Raw genomic sequence first — 22025 nt, forward strand, 5'->3', positions numbered from 1 at the left:
GTTGTATGGTAGAATGAGATGTTCTAAATCCAAACTGGTGATCAGGAATAACATGATATGAGTCAAGGATTGGGTAGAGGCGTTTTAATAAGAGTTTTTCTAGGATTTTGCCCATAATGGGAAGGAGCGAAATAGGACGGTAGGAAAAAAAAAAAATTTAAATCCAGAACTTTTAGTTTATGAGATACAGCATTAATTTTACACACACGGACTGAGAAAGCAAAAATTCCAGATAAAATCTACACCCCATTATCTGTAAGGTCGCACTTATTCCCATCTAAGCAACCTCGAATAAATGGTTTCTTAAATAAATATAGACACGAAACTTGTTTTTCTCCAGAGAGACTTGATATTTGGTCCACTGTGCGGCTGTAATATCCGTGATAATTATAGAACACTTCTTATTGAATTTAGTTTTGATTTTTTCGCTCGAATTAAGTCTTGAATTAAATTGCCGTTTTACTTATACTTAAGTGATGAGGTATGAAACGAGCTATCCTCTTCCCGCTTCTGAAATTCGCGAAGACTGGATTATAACCTGCCGACTACAGACCAATAGGCTTGCTTCCGCACCTGGGCAAGGTTTTTGAGAAAATAATTCTTAATTATCTCAAAACCTACTGCTCAGAGGTAGAGCTAATCCTACCAGAGCAGACTGGTTTCCAGGTCGGCCTCTGCCCGGATCACCATCTGGCGAAACTACAGGCTGGAAATAAGCAAGATGGCAATGAAGAACGAGGCAACAGTTATGATCTCAAAGGACTGCACGGAAGCGTTTGATTCAGTGTCCCATAGTTTCCTATGTAGAACACTACAAAACAACTAATTCCCAGAATAGCTATAAACTCTATTGAGATCATTCCTACAGCAACTACAGTTCTTTAAAGCTTCGAGTCGGCGAAGTGGTATCCGGAGAAGTTCTACTCACCTGTGGAGTTTCCCAGGGATCTGTGCAAAATACTTTTCTTAGTATACACGGCTGAAACTGTAGGAGCCAAGTACATCAAGGCTATTGTAGCTGCTTATGCCGAAGACATAGTCAATTAATGCAGAAACAGCTCTATGACAGGGGAAGGATTGTACGGAAATAAAAAATAAACTGAAAGGGCTTACAGTCAATCCCAAGAAGACCGACTGTATTATTTTCTCCTTTCAGAAAAACAAGTGTCCTCTCCTTTTTTTTTTTCCGAACCCTTGACAGACACCTGATCTTAGCTCGCCACTGCAATAAGAAGGTCAAGCAGGTCTTAATCATCTGCTAACCTCTCCTAATCTTTCTCTCCGCATCGAATCAATGATCTACAAAAGTGTGCTGAGGCCAGCCCTGCTCTACGAAGCACCTACGTTGACTAACATAGCACTTTCAACGGCCAAGAGGCTCCAACAGTTTCAGAGCGGTGTACTGAGATGTATAGTGAGACACACTTCACTTCAAAGAGCAAAGATGGACCACATACATGCGACATTCGAACTACCAACGGTGACAGAATTTATATCGAGGAGACACATCAAATTTTTTGACAGCCTTCAGCACTATACGAACAGAAACACACAAACAGACTCAGACTCGATTGAGTACAAGTATATAAATTATTTGAATCAACATACCTGGTGAGCCCTGTCACCAACAGACAGACAAAAAGTATTTTCTCAGCCCCCTCTTAAAATGCATTACCAGGACGCAGAAAAAGAAGCTCAACCCTTCAACCCCGTTTTAACCAATTTTTTATATAATTCAGTTAATCCATTATGTAGAAACAATCAGTGCATCGAAATACTTACGTTTTTATTCTAAATGAAATGCAATTGTAAAAACAGAATTAGGCAAGTTTTGCTCTCACAGACTACCTCATTTATATTCTAACAAAGAGAGCTAAATATCGATTTCTAACCATATTACTCGGAGGAACTAAAACAATAGCAAAATCTTTTAATAAAAAAAAAACTTTAATATACAGACTGACACAGTTTAATAATAAGTTAAGCTCACAATGAAATTGCCAGTAATATGATAAAAAATAATAAAAATCCTAGAATGGAGTGATGGAGGGTGGGGTATTAAGGCTTTAGCTCAGCGTAGATGAAACTAAATAAATCTTTTCCTTCAATAGCCGACAAGAGAAAAGGGTTAAGGGCCCGTGGGCAGGATATGACGGTATCCTTATTATAGGGGGGGAGGTTGGAAATGTTGGTGGGGGTGAGCTCCCAGTGTGTACACATCCTTTCGAACGAAACTGCCTTCATCAGGGCAAATTATCTCGAACATAGGCCTATATATCACTCCTTCCTTAGCTATACCCTTAATTAGCCTCTGAAATCTAGCTCGTAGGGAAACTGCCGGCGGAAACATAACAGTATTATAAAATTGTATTTTGTTTTCACCATATAGTCATATAATATTAATTTAATAAGTTTCTAATTTATACCAATTATAATAAAACTATGAACTTTGACCTAAACATGACCTTTCTATTCTAGTCTTTGACCAAAATTCAAAAAAGAAAAAGAAGGGTGCCAAAACTGACAGATTAAAATAAATTCCAATAAATCCCACCAAATTACATTTACCCTACGTCATAAGACCATGACTCCCTGCCTCGCAGTATCCTTTAGTAATACATACCCTACTTATACCCGTCGAACAGATCCGTTACTCAGGGCTACAATCGACTGACATGGAATCCTCACACAAGACTGAAAAGACAGGAAACAGCTCGTCGATTCCAACTAATACAAAATTTTCTAGACAAACGGTCTAAGCTTCCAGTCCATTACAAAAAACTGATCAACATGACTATAATAAGGCCTATCTGGAAATACGGACTTAGGGGCTCCACTAAACCATGAAATTCCTCTCGCATCCAATCTTTACAGTCCAAAATCCTTCTAAAAATCCTTAATGCTCCTTACTTTGTCACAAATCAAGTCATCCATGAATGTTCCCTATGTTACCGATTTGACCAGAACCAGATACCAATCCTTCCATGATAAACTTCCCAACTAACCAAACCCACTTGTTTCTAACCTGGCTTCTCCTACATTACATGATAATCCTCCTAGGTGTCTGAATAGAAAATGACCAATATGTTTAATCGTGAGAGTGGACTGGCAATGTTGGCATGTTGGATGTGTGTGGATTTCTGATCAGGTGAGAATGCGTGAGGGCATTATGGCCTATTCTTAAGCGGGTTAGAGCAACTTTAAATTTTTATTATCTTGTTTCAGAATCTTGTTTTTTTTTTAATAACAAAAATTATCCAAATAGTCTCATCATTCTTTAGTAAAATATATTTCTTGTCCAACGTTTCGGCTGATCTGGCCATAATCAAGGACAATCTTAATTTACATTAACTTTATTACATTGATTTTATATTATACATAGCGTCCATGTGGAAGATATGACATCAACCACTCGATGACTCTGTTGTATGGTAGAATGAGATGTTCTAAATCCAAACTGGTGATCAGGAATAACATGATATGAGTCAAGGATTGGGTAGAGGCGTTTAAATAAGAGTTTTTCTAGGATTTTGCCCATGATAATCCTCCTAGGTGTCTGAATAGAAAATGACCAATATGTTTAATCGTGAGAGTGGACTGGCAATATTGGCATGTTGGATGTGTGTGGATTTCTGATCAGGTGAGAATGCGTGAGGACATTATGGCCTATTCTTAAGCGGGTTAGAGCAACTTTAAATTTTTATTATCTTGTTTCAGAATCTTGTTTTTTTTTTAATAACAAAAATTATCCAAATAGTCTCATCATTCTTTAGTAAAATATATTTCTTGTCCAACGTTTCAAAACGTCACATTGATTATCAAAATATTTGTGATTATAAATTGTGAAGGATAGAAGTTATTATTAAATACTATAGCAACCAATAGATTAGGCATAATAGCCTGCAAATTATAATAAATGAATGTGAGACTGTGATAGTAAAAAGGATGATGGCCGGATCGGCCATCGGTTACGTAAATGTCTGGATAAAAAAATTGTAGAAATATTTGGATATTTTTTGTTCCTATCATTTTTTTTTTCAACTGAAATTCGAAACTATCAATGGAAAGATATAATCACTCTTTTTCCCTTCCAGCCTTTGCGCCTTTCACTATAACTAGTGTGCCATATTCAGCATCACGAAACTTTTGACGTAGCATGCTACAACCCACTTCGGCGATAACTCATACTCTTCTGGTGGTGGTTAATCCATTAATTATTGGAAACTATAAAATAGGTAACGTGTTACAACTAATTCACAATCTATACTAAACGATGACAAAGGTTTTCTGTTATAAAATTAAACAGTATATAAACTGTTATTTATTGAATTAATTATTCATAGTTTCATTACATGATTTATCATAAATCTTTTGTTCCTCCGATACTTGTTATTGAAAAAAAGTAAAAGAAACTTTGATCTAATATTTTTTATAACTTCTTCATATTTTCTACTGAAGCTTTCGGACATACCCTCTTGCCTGGAAGGCTGTTTAGGTAAACAAGAACTTGAGAGGGCCGAAACCAGATACGTCACTGTACACAGGGGGGAGTGCCTTAAACCCTCAATCTTTACCTTATACCGTTCACGGCTCGTTGTCCTCCATCCTATCAGTCAATACTGATTCCACTCCACCAATAATATTCCGAAATGCTCGAATTCGATGTCGAAATTACCTTGGATATGCTTGACTTGACTTGATCTCATTGAAGTTATTAATTCCGTGCACAAAAATAAAAGGCGCGACCACTCCAATACAAGACCGAACATGTCTTCAGTTCGATGGATGTTTTAGTCAAGGGATAAAAAAAGCAAAACATAATATTTATTTAGTCCACTTCCTTTCAGTAAATTCATGGGAAACAGATTGCAGCAAATAATAGCAGCACAAATATAATTAAATAAAATGACAATAAAGCTAGTAATAGCCTGGTTCCTCGGTTGTTTTATTTAAAAGTAAAAATAATCGAGGTCATCAGTAATAACCTGTTATTAATGTTAATAAGCTTTACAATACCAAAAAGTCTGTTGCATAATAGCCGATAAAATACTGTGCTTTGATAACACTTTTGCAATCTATATAATTCTGTTTTTGTCAATTATAGAATTTGATTGTTCTTTAAATAAGCAGCTATCATGACCGTATAGTTTTCTAGTTATTTGAAAAACCAGTTGTTTTTTTAGATACATTTTTTTAATTTCTTAGCATGTCTTTTTTAATACCCACCCTTACTAAACAACAGTATAAAATAAACTACCATTAAAGGAGTCAGCTTATGGTATTTATAACAAGTATTTTTTGAAAAAATGTTTGAATATTTTTTTTTCAATGATTCCTTGTGGTTTTGGGTATACTAGGACCAAATTTTAGGTTTTACACATCGCTAGCTGGCGACTTCATAACAAAAATAGAACACAGCATCGAAATGTTATAAGCGTTTTAATTTTTTTGCTTATAACTCGAAAATTAAGCATGTGCTGAGGATACAAAAATTAAAATAAGCATAATTATTTACAAAGCGCAGATATTGTATACACCACTATAGTGGATCTAAGAATGGTCTCTTTTCGATTTTTTTGTAAAAAACAAAAAAATAATCTCTTCTAATTTTGTCCCAGTATCAACATCATATGCTTGAAGTTACTACTTTACTAAAGTCAGGTATCAATAGGACAGTAGAGTTTATGTTTTTTTTCTTGATTTTACAGAAAACCGAAAATTAGTCAATCTTAACCGCGCTATAAGGACATCACTGATCAAAAATTAAATATAACGTTTGCATTTTGTTTCAAATTATTCAAAAGTGAATAACCTGATATGTTAATTCATCATAAAAAAAAAAAAATTGTTAACTTTTCCTAAAAATGCAATCCTTCCTATATTTTGCTTTTTTGAGATGGTGACATGTCGTACATCGGCCAACCTACTCGCTATAATTGTGTTAAAAAAGTTAGATAAATAAGGCTACCACGGAGGGCGGGAGAGGCGGGTTTTACGCCGTTTTCTAATTTCTGGCCCTTTTTTGTATATTTCTTTATTTAACTATCTTAAATCTCTTCTTCCCGTTTTAAGAAACTATTTCAAAAGTGATATTGAGCCGTTGCTCTCTGGGAGTCTTAGTCGACATCGGCTCCTGGGCCAATATTGTAACCCCCGACTTCTGCGGACCCAGCTCAACCCCTTAAAATGCCATATGGCAAAGGAAGGGCACCAGTTACATGTTTATATACCTAGGTATATATTAATATTGTTATATATAGTTTTACAACAAAGGAGGTAAGAAAAAAGGTGTGGGTTCGGTGGGGTCTAGTGGGGTGGGTTCGGCCGAGAAGGATTGCTTTTTTTAGGTATGATCTCCTCTTGTGAAACTGTAACGTGTCATACATCGACCAACCTACTCCCTATAATTGTCCGTATAATTTCAAACCTTCGATGTATAGACTATCTAATAGCACTCTCCAGTGGCGTCTCAAGCTTTGATTTAATATACAATGTCCCTAAAATATTTTTGTTTGTTATTAGCTTTTATTATTGTTTTCTAGTTATTAGCTTAATTCTGAAGAAAAAAGTATATAAATGTATGTTTTTGTTTCCATTAGATTTGGCGTAAAAAAATATTCTAGAAACATGCTTCACTTGCGCCAAAACTAACATTTCAATGAAATATCCACATATCCCTCCCCTCACTAAAAATATTCTTCGATTACAGGAATTTTTGTGGGTTATTTTGATTTTACAATTCTATAATAAACGACATTTTTCACACCATTTTACTAACAGACTATTTTTATTACCATTATGCAATAAATCCTGAAGTTTTCCTTAGTAATGGGCGTATCAGATACAAAAAAAAATATAAAATGCTATCGGACTGGTAGTTTCTGTAATTAGTGCTTTCAAGCAAGCATTATATATTAGGTCACAGTATTTATTAAAAAATAAGTTAAAATTGGACAATATCAATTAATGAATATATAGGTTATCAGAATAAATAATTTTATGGATCTCAATTTCAAATTTAGTACATCCTATCAATAAAGTTATAGGACGATGAAGGAATATGAGTGTCAATAATAAATATTTGTTCAGGATGGAGAATATTCTGTTATCTTCACATTCCCGAAATCGTTTTCCTATCGTCACTAGTCACAAACTAATCAACAAATAATTGTTCTATCTCAGCACAATAAAAAAATTGACATCAAAATTAACAAATACTCAATGTTGTTTCTTAAACTCGATTCTTCCTTAAGTGGTCTCATAGACATTCTTATAGTCTATAAATTCGTGATCTTCAACAAGAAGAATTGAAAAATAACAATAAGTTATTAAAATTACCTGTTACTCAATACAGTTATTGTATAACGTTAATTAGGTCTTAGTATATTTGGTAGTCATTTTTTTTTTTTTTTTTTTTGTGAATTCAAAATTTTCTGAAAAACTAGCATAATAAAGTCCGGTAATGTAACTAAAACGTCAATTTTAATATAGTTTCGAATATAATTCATGGTAAAAGTCTAGAGTAGAAGTCAGAAGGCTTAAAATAAATTAAGATTTTCTTAACTTTCGAGCTATAATAATTAATAAATCAGTAAATTGAAGTGTGAAGCAATGTGAACGTTTTACGATCCTGTATAACTGGGTCGTTAAAACTTGGCTATTGCTCACCAGTTGACAATTTTTCACATGTTACTATTTTCAAAAGCTACTTGAAGGTCATAAGATTGGTATGAATTCTACTTAAATATTTATTTAGATAAGTGTATATTTTTATTGCAATTAAGGACTAAAATTAGTAAGATCCAATATGCAAGGTCTCCTTTAAATAATAACAAAAGATCATTAGACCATGGTCTGATCCTCATCAGAATAGAAAAAAAAAATATTATTCAGTAAATCACATTTTTCTGAATAGGATGCGATCATTCAAAAATTAATATAACTATTCAAGGTAATTAAGTCCAAATTTTATTATTAATGTAAATAAAACCTCCTTTATGAAATGTTTAGTTCACTAAATTTTTCAAAATGGGGCTTATAGTGAAACGTAATATTGTAAAAGCATTATAGAATCATAGGCAAACGAAAAATTATGCTGTATAAGCTTTAAGATAGTAGAAAATAAGTCCAAAATTCAAAATATTATCACAATAAAATTATAATTAAAAAAATATCTTATTCGATTATTGGATCCACTGAGAGCTTCTAGAGTTAATATTTTACCCAGATTTGCTTTATTATAATTTATTATTTTTTTAAAAGTATTATGGTCATGTATATTTATCTTTTTTAATCCTTACACTTAATTGCGGTTGATTTTAATGAAGATTAACAAAATAATCTTCTAGTATACTGCTAATTTCAGGCATACTTACTCATGAAGATAAAAATTACTTTTGTAAAAATATTAAATATTATCTAATTTAAAAAATATATTGTAGCAGCACCAGTCGATATATCAATTAATATCAATTGGATACATTACTATTTTGTAATACCAAATGTTAAAAATAATATAATAAATGAGCAAATTTATTACGTGTTGACCAACAAGTGTTTTTGTTCAGTTTAGAACGTCAAGCCCTTCAGTGACATTTATACAAATTAAAATAAGTCACGACAACCAACGACTATATTACTTATAATTAAGACAATATTTAAATTGATTATGACGTGATACATTATAACGAATATTTTTAATTAATTTAAATTTAATTATAAATCCTTTATTTATAATGACCTCATATTGTAATAAGCGATGAAACAAAAGCAATATTAAATAAAACATTACAGGAATATTAGGTTGGTTGATTTTTAATAATGATAATTTAATAATCAATTATTAACGATAGCTACTAGGGATGATTGGATCCAAATAAACAATTTTAACAAAAATTATGAATTTAAATTCGACTAGAATAGTAAAAATCATTCATTTTCGTTTGATTATTACTGTTAGATTTGATAAATAAAATATCAGAATCTAGGTTATGAGGTAAACTGAAAGGAAAAACGTTATTAAATGATAATAATTTTATTCAAATAACTATTTTTAGTAAGCTTCAATTAATTTATCCATAAATTTTTATTCAAAAAGTTTATTTACAATTTGAATAAAAAATGGTTCATTCATGCATTTCCCACGGTTGTGTGAAATGCATTTCTGAGCCAAAAAGAATGTCTGCACACCACAATCTTGAATCGCAATTATCAGGCAATATGGAAGAAGCGGCCATTAGAACAAGACTGGTTTAAAACAAAAATTATCCTAGAAGTGTTTTAAAAAAAAAATTGATGTTGGTTTTAATTTATTCCCTAAAATGTGAGTTGTTTCTTCCAAAAAAAATCATTATGTTGTACTTCTTCTTAAAAATTTATGTTCATTTAGGTTTATATTATTTTATTTTTATTTATTTCATTTTATCTATAATTATATTCGTTTCTTGAATAATGAACCTAAAATAAGAATTTCATGTTACTCGACTAATTTTGGGATAAATGTTATTCAATCTAATAATGTATTTTTATTTTATGTTTTCGATCCCTCGAAATAAAAAACATTCAGAAGAGCTACCTACACACACGTCGTGCAATCACCTTATTTGTACAAAAGAAGTTGCAAAGCGACTGATTTCTATTGCAAGCATGATTTTTTGAATCAAAAATGGTCAATTTAAAGCTAAAAAAAATTTTGGATTCTGAGGATGGTCTCAAAAAGTATGTGTTGTCTAGAATGGTTTAATCAATGAAATCGAGAAATAAAGATAACTTTATACCTTGTTCCCATTTCGGAATATTTTGTGTTTGTCAGATATTTAAACAAAAAATATAATGGTGGTTAGTTTGAGATCAATCGGTTGGTAAAACTTAATATTCAAATCGCTTAATTTGTTTTGTGTGTTTATTTTTATAAGTGAGCTGAAAACTGAATACGCACCAATTTCATCTTTCAGACTACTACTTTCGGATCACTTAAAGAATTTTCAAAACGGAAAATAACTATGAAAATGAGTTTTCTCTATTTTTTTCAATTGATCAAGCGTAACACAACTCTCTAAGAACACATTCCCACTACTTATTTGTACTTAAAAAATTAAAATTATTCATTTCTTAATAAAACGGTTTAGCCATGAATATTTTTGTTAGATGCTAGTTTACAATGTGGAAGTACCGTAGAACCCTAGACAGAACATCCAATAGAGTCAATCATTTTTTTTTACAAAGCCATTGAAGCAATATTGCCTATTGAGCACTTTCCGTGTTTCTAAAGAAAAAAGTTTTGTACCGGTTTGGAATGGTAAAGAAGCAATCACCGCTACTGGTGGTATCCCTCTATTTATTAAACTTCCTTTTCAAAGCTAATACACTTATTCAACTTGGATGAGGTCTTGCCCCTTATTTCTGTAAAGATATTTACTAAATATATATTTAAGTGAATTTGTGAATTATACCACTAAATATTCTGATTTTGTTTTACTAGGAGGTTCTAATAATTGCGCAAAATAATTAAATGTTAAAAATACTAATTTAATACAAATAAATTGTAAAAAATAATTGAAAATGAAATGAAATTAAAAAATATTTGACTAAATAATTCAAAAACACTATCCAAATTATAGTCTCAAAACATTTATTTCATTTACACGTCCAACGTTTCGGCCAATTCGGCCATCTTCAGGGACAATCTACTTAATTTACTTATTTCTCTTTTACCACTATTTATTAATAGTGTAATATAAATAATTTGACTGTGTTTTTTAATGTATTTTTGACATATTAGATATAAATGTTTTGACCTGGGCAGAATAGCCTGTATGGAGTTTTTTAAAATGGTTAAATGATATGTCTCATAGTAAATTAAGTAGATTGTCCCTGAAGATGGCCGAATTGGCCGAAACGTTGGACGCGTAAATGAAATAAATGTTTTGAGACTATAATTTGGATAGTGTTTTTGAATTATTTAGTAAAATATTGCCAGTCTCAAGAAAGAATTTTAAGATTATAAATTAAAAAAATATTTTATTATGGCACAAATGTCTCCTAAGAATAAGTACATCGTTCACAAATTAAGGTTAGTAATCAATAATGACTGTATAATATAACTCACAGTGATGCGGAGGTTTGGTTATGTTACTACAGTAGGTAAAGAAATATCTTGTTCAAAGGAAAGTATGGATACAGATTGGTGGATGGAGACAGGAAGAGAATTCCAGATGGAGGTTACGCATATGACGAAGGATTTGTTAAAGGAGGCTATTCTATGGGGAGGCATATATAAATCGATTGGTTGAGATCTGGTGCTTAATAAACAGATGGATGTTCGTAGAGTGGGGAGATCAAGGATATAGGTCGGTTCTTTAATTTTAAAATCTTGGAAAAGGAAAAGATCAAGAAGCTATTGCCTTCAAGAGGCTGGAAAGGGCCCCTTCGGCCATAAGAGACATAAGAGCGTCTGGGAACCCAAAGATAAATTTTGCGTTAAAAGCGTTCATTTGACAAATAGTTTTAAAACTTGGTATAACGGTATAACGAAACTAATTGTAAAGAGAAAAGAGAAAATAGTAAATAGTTGAGGGTGAACGGACGCTGAATATATAATTAATGTAGAATTAATAAAAAATAAAAGATTTGACGTTTGAAGGTAGCTTTCTAGCCCAGAAGGAAAAAAATCACAGAAATCAACAAAAGAAATATTACTTTTAAAGAATAGTGATAAGTAAAAAAAATATTTTAAAATAGGTATTCAAATGAAGATATAATAATTTTCTATTTTTTTATTTTATAAAAAAATAAATCACAATATGGGATGTTGAGCATTGGCAGCATTTGCCATGCAAATCGAATTGAATCAACAGACTTCACCTCAGATAGAAAATCTAAGGAATAGCAGGAATCAAATCTAGCTTTGAAGTTCAATATCTCCTTTGGCTCTCTATATCCCAGTTCTTTCCAACAAGAATAGACAAACGTTTTCGCTGGGAAGATGGCCCAGTGACCTTCTCACCAGCTACCGTAAAGTATAAGGGCAACAGCCTCATTCCAGCCCACCGTGTAAAATGTAATTATCTTTTATACTTTAGTGTTCAGAGGTAGGAGGCGGAAGCTTTATATACTCTACATGTAATATATTGTTATTGATAATAATAATAAATAGGCTCGGGGAACCCTTGGGTTCGATGCTGACACCACCGACATAATACCTTGTCTTATACGCTTACTATGTATGTCTATTAGATGGGATTAAATAGAGAAAGGTAATTATTTAAGTAATGATACTTTTGACATCTGCACCAAACCTTAGTAGTTAAAACAATATTCTTAATCAATTTTATTTTTTTAAATTTGAAGAGTTTATTCTAAAAATGTTATAACTGATAAAATTAAACAAACATATATCAGGAAATACGGGTCCGTTCAGATCAAATATGACAGATCTTTAGATCGATTTTTAAATTATTTATTGTTTAATAAAATGTAAGAAATTAACGGTTATTGTAAAAAATATTCCATACATACATTTAGGTGAAAAAAAATATTTATTATAAAACATTTTACTGACCATTAATTTTTAAAACAATGTTTACATTCAGATTTTAGAATAAATGATGCATAAAAATAAAAACAGCTTAATTAATCGATATTTTTTCATTATACAAAAATTTTTCTTTAGATTTAAATGGAATACATTTCGATGGTAAGATTCCCTTTTTTTCTTTCTCGTTTTTCCAAACTGCTTTCTTCATTGTTTTCATGGTTTTACCATATAAGAGTTTTTTTCTGGAATAAACGACTAATAGATATTTGATAACTAAATACCTTTATTTTAAAAATTTAAACATCATTCTTCTGCTAAATTTGAACATTTATATTTTTGAGTTCTATTTCGTTGAATGTAAAATGACATACTACATTAGATATATGATATATACGCGACGGCCGTGCAGGTTGGGGCGTAGGTCATAGGGCATTGTAAGGATAGAAAACACAAGTAAGCTGCATACGATATATCTCACATCAACAGCTCCAATGATATATGAACTTGAGACCCTGCTTCTCTCCATAATATCCTAACATATATCGATTTTAAATCGTCGAGGACGTTATTGGATGTCTTGAAGTGATATAACATCTCTTGTTGATATTTTTTTTAACTGTTGATGTAAGATTTGCAGTATTGTGTCTACATATACATAATAATGCATTTTCTATGATCATGGTGTCTGCATAAGTGAATCTTAGCTTGTGATTTATTTGCCGGTATTTTAGAGAGTTAAGAATTTGTTGATGTAATCTTCTAAATTGAATTAATTTCGAGAGTTTTCTCTTATATATTAAAATAGCTATGTAGTGAATAAATAAAACAATTGACAAACAATTTTATAAATACAGTAGAACTTCGCTTAAGCGGTCAAATCTCTCTATCTAATAGGTTTACAGGGATATTATTTTTTTGTTTGTGTGTATTTATGACGATTAATTGCTTGCCTTTAATATACAGTTTTATTGTAGGCTGCTTTGAATTCAGTACAGTAATACATTATATGAAAATTAAAACTCCTGATAACATATTTTATATAAATTAATTGTTAAGAACATATAAAATTACTTACATACACTCGAACCCTCTGGCATATGTATCACTTAAATATTAAGTATTTAAATACTACCCATGCTCTGTGTGTTAGTGTGGATTTAACTCCCATTTAATTTGGACTATAGATGACTGATTTCTACGTACGGTAAACTTTTTAAGTGAATATCCCAAATTTATTTGGTAAAACTCAGTAGTAATCATTAAAAAAAATAAATAAATAACTTCATTACGCCGAAAAGTATCTTCAGTTCCATGGCTTTATTCTAACAAAATATTCGGTATTCTTTAAACTCACAAACGAAGACTCATAGTATTTAACATAAACAGTATTTCAATCTTCTCCTCCAGTTGTATATGTATATCCTGGTTTTCTCCATATATATATCAGTATAGAAGTGTGGAGAGGACAGATCCAGATTTAATCGCTTGGAAAAATACAAAACACAAAATATATTTATTCCACTTCGTAAACAACATCGTCCACTTTTGTAAACAAACATGGGAAGCAGATTGCAGCAAACAATATTTGCACAAGAATAATTAACTTCATTGTCAATACAAATAGTAATAGGACTTTTTTTTAAGGTTATTGAAAATGAAAAACTGTATCGCCACACTTCTTGGAGGGCCAGAGGCTCAGAACTTATGGGAATACTGTTTCTTGAACAACGGTAATACAAGGAGGTTCATGATTCTGCTCAACCACCAGATTTTTCCCAATTAAGTGAATCCACATAATGAGGACACCCCGTGGCTCCTCTAACCCACAGTATTAACTTAAAGCCACAGTAACAGAATAAATAATTTCTGCCTCTTTTTCTAAATAAAATCTGCCACAGCCGGTGCAAATTAACAGACTCAAAGATGAGTATAGACCTTAAGATTCATGTTTATTGTGAAATAAATTGTTACATCTACATTGAAAAAGCTTCTTACAAACTAAGCACTTAACTGAAGGGTGAATTACTTCATGTCCTGTGACTAAAGCCTAATGAAGAAATAGTGGCCCCTTATACATACATTAATATATAAATAATTCTGTACCGCTACAACACATCAGTTGGTGCCATAATAGACCATCGGTTGTGCAAGGAGGTGATTGTTCATGACCACGCTCAAGAGCCAAATTTTTCCTGAATTAAGGGTACTCACTTAATGAGGCTGGGTGGACTCATTGTATTGCCTCACGGCCACAGTAACGGAATAAATAATGTCTACCACTTTTCTAAATAAACTCTCCCACACCCGGATTCGAACCCGGGTCCTTGTTGTAAGCAGTACAGTTTTTTTTTCAAGGTTATCAATCCTCCAAAATGCAAAATGACCAAATAAATTAAGTTAATAAACTTTTTTTGAAATATTCTCAATTATAAAGCTGATTTTCCCATAGTTTTTTGGTCTACCTCTTTAAATAAACTTTTTATTTGTATTCAAACCTTTTATTTAATAATCATCAAATAAATACAAATATAAAAGTATAAATACATAACAATGCCAAACGTACTTAATTGAACGTTAATAATTGAAACATTAAACTGTTTTTGGCCAAACCCCTACAACCACCATATTTCCATATTATATATATATGACGTAGCAGTGTGGCAACACGCATGTCTGCCAACCCCTTAGGGTTGCGAGTTCGAGTCCCCGGCTCTAACCGAGAGTTTTTCAAGCATATGATTATACAATACTCATTCACAGCCTACCCCCCCCCAACATCTGTGAGGCCCGAAAGCCAATGGGCGGCACTCACAAAAATAGGCGTGGGAATGACGAACCCACCCTATGAAAACCACGTCATGAAACGCGCTATGTATTTCCTTGGATCTCCACGGTCTGTGGCGCCGAAAATAATAATATAATATTATTTTTATGACGAAATTAGTATTTTGCTCAAAATTTATGATTAGTTGACTTTCATCTTATTTCCTGTATTCTTTTATTTTAATACAAACATGAACGTGAACAGCGAAGACTAAAGACGTACTATTATTAATAAGTGGGAGTAAGATCGACCAAAAGATTTATAGCGCGGCGAAGACTGGTAACTTGAGGAACCGTTAAAGCTCCTTATCTTGGAGGAACCTGAGGGCGCTGGTGAAGTGCCAGGCATCTTATCTATACCGCCTCCATTTTACTGCTTTACTCTAATACCGCACTTTTAATTAGGTATCTATCAAACGATAATTGGGGTATGAGCGTTAAAGTTAAGCAGAGTTTAAATGTTATAAGCCCCCGCTACAAGCCACTTAACCAACTCCTAATCTGGAAAACGCATGCTTTCGAAAGTAAAGCACTTAAAATGTAATCGGTTCAGAGATTTTCAAACGATGTATTTTTTATTGTGAGATAAAAAATTGAATTCACCTTTTGTTACAACATATACCTACATCGATAATCATGAACTTGCTAATCAGCGTAATGTTCATAATTCATGACGATACGATAAGGTTGGATCGCAAATAATGGGCACTTTGCAGTCCCATTTGAATGAAATGGTTTCCAAGGATCACAATACATTCATGTGGTTGTAATACTGAAAACATTTCATTCTAATAGACAAAACGAATTGATTATTCAGTAATATTATACTAGTTATAAGCAATATAATTCTCATGGCCATGGCTGTGCCACATTTACATTGGAATACATCTTAACTTAAATATTATGTATCTCAAAAATGTCTTTACTGTATTTAGATCTCATATAAAAGCTTAAATTTGTTATCATGTTAGAACAGGCTATCGAATATTTCAAAAAATGTCCCTGAAAATAATAATAAGACAACAGGACAATAGAACCGCAAAACAAATACAGAAAACAAAGAAATTTTAATTACTTCAGAGACTACGAAATGCTTGGCAGTCTAGAAGTTATAAAAGTGACTTTGGCCACCATTTTCACTAGTATATCCACAACACAAGTCGGCCGGAAAGAAACATAAAAGGTTATTAAGTCTTGAATATCCATTGTCGTGGCTTGATATAGTTATTGTCCTTTAGTTATTCTTCAAAAAAATATGTTAATGTTATAATGATTAATTACCGTTATTATAATCAGTTATTGAATTTTAACATTAATAGTGGACAGTATTAGTAAGTCAAATAATTTTCTAAAGTTAGTTTTTCGTGATTGCTACAGCTTTATTTTCATGGCTACGAAAAAACTTTGAAAAAAAAATCAAATTTTTATAAGTATTTCCTCTTGATAATGTTTTTAGTGAAGTTATTAAATAAATTATAATATAAATTATTTAAAAAATACTAATAAACTACTGAATATAAAATTCACTTTACTTACCAAAGAACATTAAGGCTTCTTCTTGAACTATTTACTGTTGATGAGTTACAGCTACTCAGTTTTCTTTGAATTGAAAGAATTCTGAAAAACAATATAAATTAATTAAACAGATATCGAACATGAAAAAATAATAAAAAATTCTCTTAATAAGAAATCAATATTGAAATAATTAGTAGATTCTTAAATAAATATGATTATGAATAATACTGAGTATCGTGAGGATGAAACAATACCAAAGAACAAAAAAATTGAGCTGAATTTATAACTTTTTTCGCTTACAAATTTTTAGGTAGATCTCACAGTGGTGTGTTCATCACTTGGCCGAAACATAATAAAATAAAATATCATTTTTGTTCACGATTTATATTGAAGAGTCTGATCTTAAAAAAAAAATGGGTTTTGTAAAATTAAAATAAACTATCAGAGAACATTAAAAATAATTAACTTTAGTTTTCATTTATATTTTCATTCAGCTTGTTACAATAAGTGGATACGTTCTGCAAAATTAATTGGATTTAGTATTCGTCGACAATACCATCAAATGATACTTGATACCTGAACAAGATTTATGATTATATCAATAAAAAATAGCGAATCATATTAACTAAGTAGTAAAAAAAAAGTAATTTAAAGTTATATGTAAAGTAATTAGCTGTATGAATAAAAGTGTAATGTAGTAAACAGTTTAAATAGAATTGGGAAACCGGCACTCCCCTAGTGTTGTTTACTATTCAATGTTGCAACACACTGGTTTAGCAACAAGCATTATAGAGTACAAGAACCGGGAATAAAAAAATCAGTTATCTCACTCCAATTTTTTATTACTTTGTTGAAAACTACGTATAATTTTTAGTCAAAACTGATGAGTCTACCAAGTTAAGGTAGGGGGAATAAAAAATGGTCGCTGTTTCAAAACCTAAAAAAACACATTAATTTTTCATTCGGAGCTTTATATCTTAAAAACTACCAACAGCACTAGAAAATCTAAAAGAACATTATTTAAAGAAGAGTACATTTTCTGAAATATTAGCCCTAATAGAGCTATTTACGGCATTTTATAAAATTTACTCTATTTTAAATGATGTTCTCTTAGATTTTCTATTGTTGTTGGTAGTTGTAAAGATCTACAGCTCCGAATAAAAAATTAATTATTTTTAACGTTTTGAAACAGCCTCCATTTTTATTCCCCTTACTTGGCAGTCATCAATTTTGACTAGTAATTATACATAGTTTTCAATTAAGTAATCAAAAATTGGAAGGTGAAATAACTCCCTTTTTTCTCCTCTTGGGCTCTTGTACTAGTGTCTTATTCAATATATAAAGGTTTATCTCCATTGTTGTATTAAACGATATTGTACTCAAAGAAACAAATGCCATTCAAATAAAATTAATAAGAATTCACCATTTACTTTTTAAATGGAACAAATTTAAAGATTAAATTCCAGTGAAAAAAAAAAATTCTAGCTAGCTAAGACGTCTTCTGAATACATGAAACTCTTCCTTATTAATATTCAGAAGGAAAAAAATGTGCTTGTTATACGGACAATTTATTATCTGGACGAAGAAAAAAGTGAAAAAGAAAAAAACACGGTATTTCCCACGCATCCGTAGCAATTTGCTTGTCCTTGGCCACATAGACAAGAAAACAACTATTTTGCGTCGTTCCTGAGGAAACAATTACCAGATTAAAATTAACAAGGCAATTCAATGAGAAGAATCTTATAAAACATTATACCTCTAGAATAAAAGTGGTGCAACTGAAAGATGTATTTCAGTTATAAAAAAAAATATTTAAAATATACAGAAATCCTAAAAAATATCTCCTATTATACATAATTTTTTCTATGTGAAAACTATTTATGTGTTAAACGCAAGGATAAAAGGGGTTCAGCATTAAAAAAAATTTTAATGGAGAAAACTTTGGTTATGCCTTTTTATAGTGAATTAATTCCATTCCTGTGCCCTCGAATTATTTTCAGGAGTCAGATTAAATTTTAATTTGTATAATTGAAATATAAAACCATTTATTTTTTTTTATAAGATAAATATATTTTTTATTATTATTAAATATCATTAAAAATATAGAGATAAAAAATTCTTATGAGCCACATATTTAAGTACAAACATAAATAAGAATAATAAAAATTTATCAAAGTTATATTATTTTTACATACATATGTATTCTAGACTTTTTTAGCGTTTTGTCATATTCTATAATCCATTTTCATAATATTAATATCTATTTTCAAATATGGAACTCCAAAATTTGTAATAATGTATTGAGGTGATTTATATCAATGTCAATGGACAATGTATCAATTAATATCTTACAAAAGATTTAAATTTAAAAACTTATATTAATGTTAAAATTATATAAATTAAAAAGACTTTCGGTTATACTTGGATAAAATTTACTATTTCTTTATTTTATTAGGTAAAATTTTAATAAAAAATTAAAGCTATTTAAAAAGAATTTTAAGCTACCCAATTTCTAGTCTTCATAAATAACAGTTTCATAAAATTATCACTATTTTTTTTTTTTGCTAACCATATTACTCCTATAACAACTTAGTTCTCGATGCTACACTCTTACATTTCTAGTTTTTACAACGATTAAAATTAACTTCAAAACAAGTCATTTAAAGCATGTCGTTCTGCTCATTGCTGTCCAGAATTTCTAAAACCACTGCTTCTCCGACATCATAGTAAATAATAAGGATAAACATTTTTTATTGTTTATTCTGAAATAAATTGTAAAATAATTTTTCTTATGAATTATGTCATTGCATACCATCAATTTCACATATTTAAAAACAGCCAGACCAATGAAATATCTTGCAATCATTCATTTAACCTTCACGATTACATAATTTTAAAAATTACAATATTCTTCTTACAATTCATTTCAACAAATTCTTCTTACATTTCATTTCAACAAATTCTTCTTACATTTCATTTCGACAAATTCTTCTTACATTTCATTTCCACAAATTCTTCTTACATTTCATTTCCACAAATTCTTCTTATATTTCATTTCCACAAATTCTTCTTACATTTCATTTCTGCCCTCTACTTTACTTAATCGTAAAGCTATAATTGATAAGTAATTAACTCACTATTTTTCCCAATATTCGCGTCCCAGTTTTAGGACGCGAATATTTGTTTTTGATTACTTTTTTCTTAATGGGCAATTTATTTTTACAGACATTGATGTTTATTTTACAATAATGCTGGTTAAAATGTTATACAGAAATATTCCTATGATTTACGATAAAACAGTTCCAGTAAACACTTAATTGGTTAAGATTAAAATAAATATGAAATAAGTTATTTTGCTGTTTTTTTTTCTTTTTAAGAATACATATATTCTTATTGTACATATCGCAGCTTTTCTTTAGTAAAACCATATGTAATAAAAAAATAATTTTTCGATTTTATTTTCAATAAGACGTATTAAAAAGATAGTAGCTCATAAAAAGATAGTAGACTCAGGCTGCTTTCTCTACTTGGATTATCCTACAGAGTGTCCTAAAGTAATTAGGGCTGTTACCCAAGTCTATCTAAAGCATGTATGAGATACAAAATTAATATTTAGATCCTTTTTTTTTTCATACCCTCCTGTGAAGATTTTAGTGGGTATTTGGTACGTACATATAGGAGGTATGCTATATGTATAGCTGGGTCTGAAGGATACCTTGGATTGCCTTTTGGCATTATAAGGTTAGGTGAGGGGTCCAATGAAGGTTGTAACTTGGTTGGCTTACGCTAGTGGATTATTGGAACGGGATACTACTAAATACAAATACAATACTAAATACTAAATACAAAATCCTGACTATAGAGTGCAGTATTTAGATAAAGATAGTTTTACTTATATTATTCTTTGTGTAGAAAACCAATTCCACGTTTACATCAAATTACATACATACAGGTTACAGGTCAGATTAAACGTAAAAATGACGTAAAATTGCTTAAATTTTAGTTTTGCTTATAGCTTAAATAAACCAACTGAAAATGACCTAAACAACAGATAAAGTCAATTATTAGAATATTTTAGATTGATAAAATATTTTTCTAAAAAATTGGTGAACTATTGAGGTTGTGACATAGTTCACTTAATCTTTTAACAATCAAGCTCTACTGCACTGTCTTTCTGTACTCTGCGTATAATATTTAAAATGTGACTTACACCACTATTATCTGAATGTGACTTACCACTATTTGTTTATGTGAAACCTAGATAGCAGATAGGCACACCCTAAATCACTTTTCAATTCGATTAGTTTATTATTAAATTTATTTTTGTCTTGAAAAAAACTCAAACTAATTAATTTATGAAGTAAATCCCATGTCTTTAGAAAATCTGCAGTCCCTATTGTCTTATCAATGTTATGAGAATCGGGTTAAGGGTATAAAACAGTTGCGATATTATGAAACATACTGAGATAAAATTTCACGTTAAAAATCATAAAACTGTTATGAACCTTTGTTCCAACTCAAAATTACTGTTGAGAAATTTCATTTAAGTAGCAGCTATTTCACATAAATTAAAATTCACAGAGCAAACTGTCTTATCAGTAAGTAAACTAGACCAAGGCTAGAGAACAAGACAATGTAATGGTTAAAACATTACCTACTTGTATTTCAATTCCTTAGATTTACGTCAAACATGTTCAAAGTTAGACTGATCATTTTTATCAGTGTAACTTCGAACATGTTACATGAGAACAAGGTCATACTAAAATTTGATAATCCACTAAAATGGCTCATAGATATTGGTCGCCAATAATGCACAAAGAAAACGTCATATTTTTCCAACGCCTTCTAAAATACGTTATAATCATAAACGTAAAAATATGAATATCTTCTTTTTTTTTCTTTACACCCATAAAGAAGATAGCTCAATGATCATTGGTTACGAGTTCTCAATTTCGGACCCGAGTTCGAGTTCTATTGAAGACAATAAGAAAATATGAAAAATATTTTCAGTCATAATGGACGTAAACCGACTCCGAGAAAAAAAAACTCATTTACAAAACAATAGGTATGATGACGAGAACAATTCTCGAAACGTCGTATCTATGCATGTAGTTGTTATATAATCGACTGATCAACAAGAACTATATATATA

The 22025-nt window shown here is 30.7% G+C and overlaps 1 protein-coding gene across 2 annotated transcripts in view; it reads right to left on the reverse strand.

The window, feature by feature from the left end:
• Window positions 1-22025, reverse strand: part of LOC106681816 (uncharacterized) — a 150521-nt gene that overhangs the window by 67183 nt on the left and 61313 nt on the right. For both annotated transcript variants that reach the window (XM_014422341.2, XM_067045635.1), the window contains one exon: window positions 16895-16975. The gene's annotated coding sequence lies outside the window, so the exon portion shown is untranslated. The remainder of the gene's footprint in view (window positions 1-16894; window positions 16976-22025) is intronic.

Source organism: Halyomorpha halys, unplaced genomic scaffold (genome assembly GCF_000696795.3).
Source record: "Halyomorpha halys isolate HHAL.00 unplaced genomic scaffold, Hhal_1.1 Scaffold366.1, whole genome shotgun sequence".
Taxonomy (NCBI): domain Eukaryota; kingdom Metazoa; phylum Arthropoda; class Insecta; order Hemiptera; family Pentatomidae; genus Halyomorpha; species Halyomorpha halys.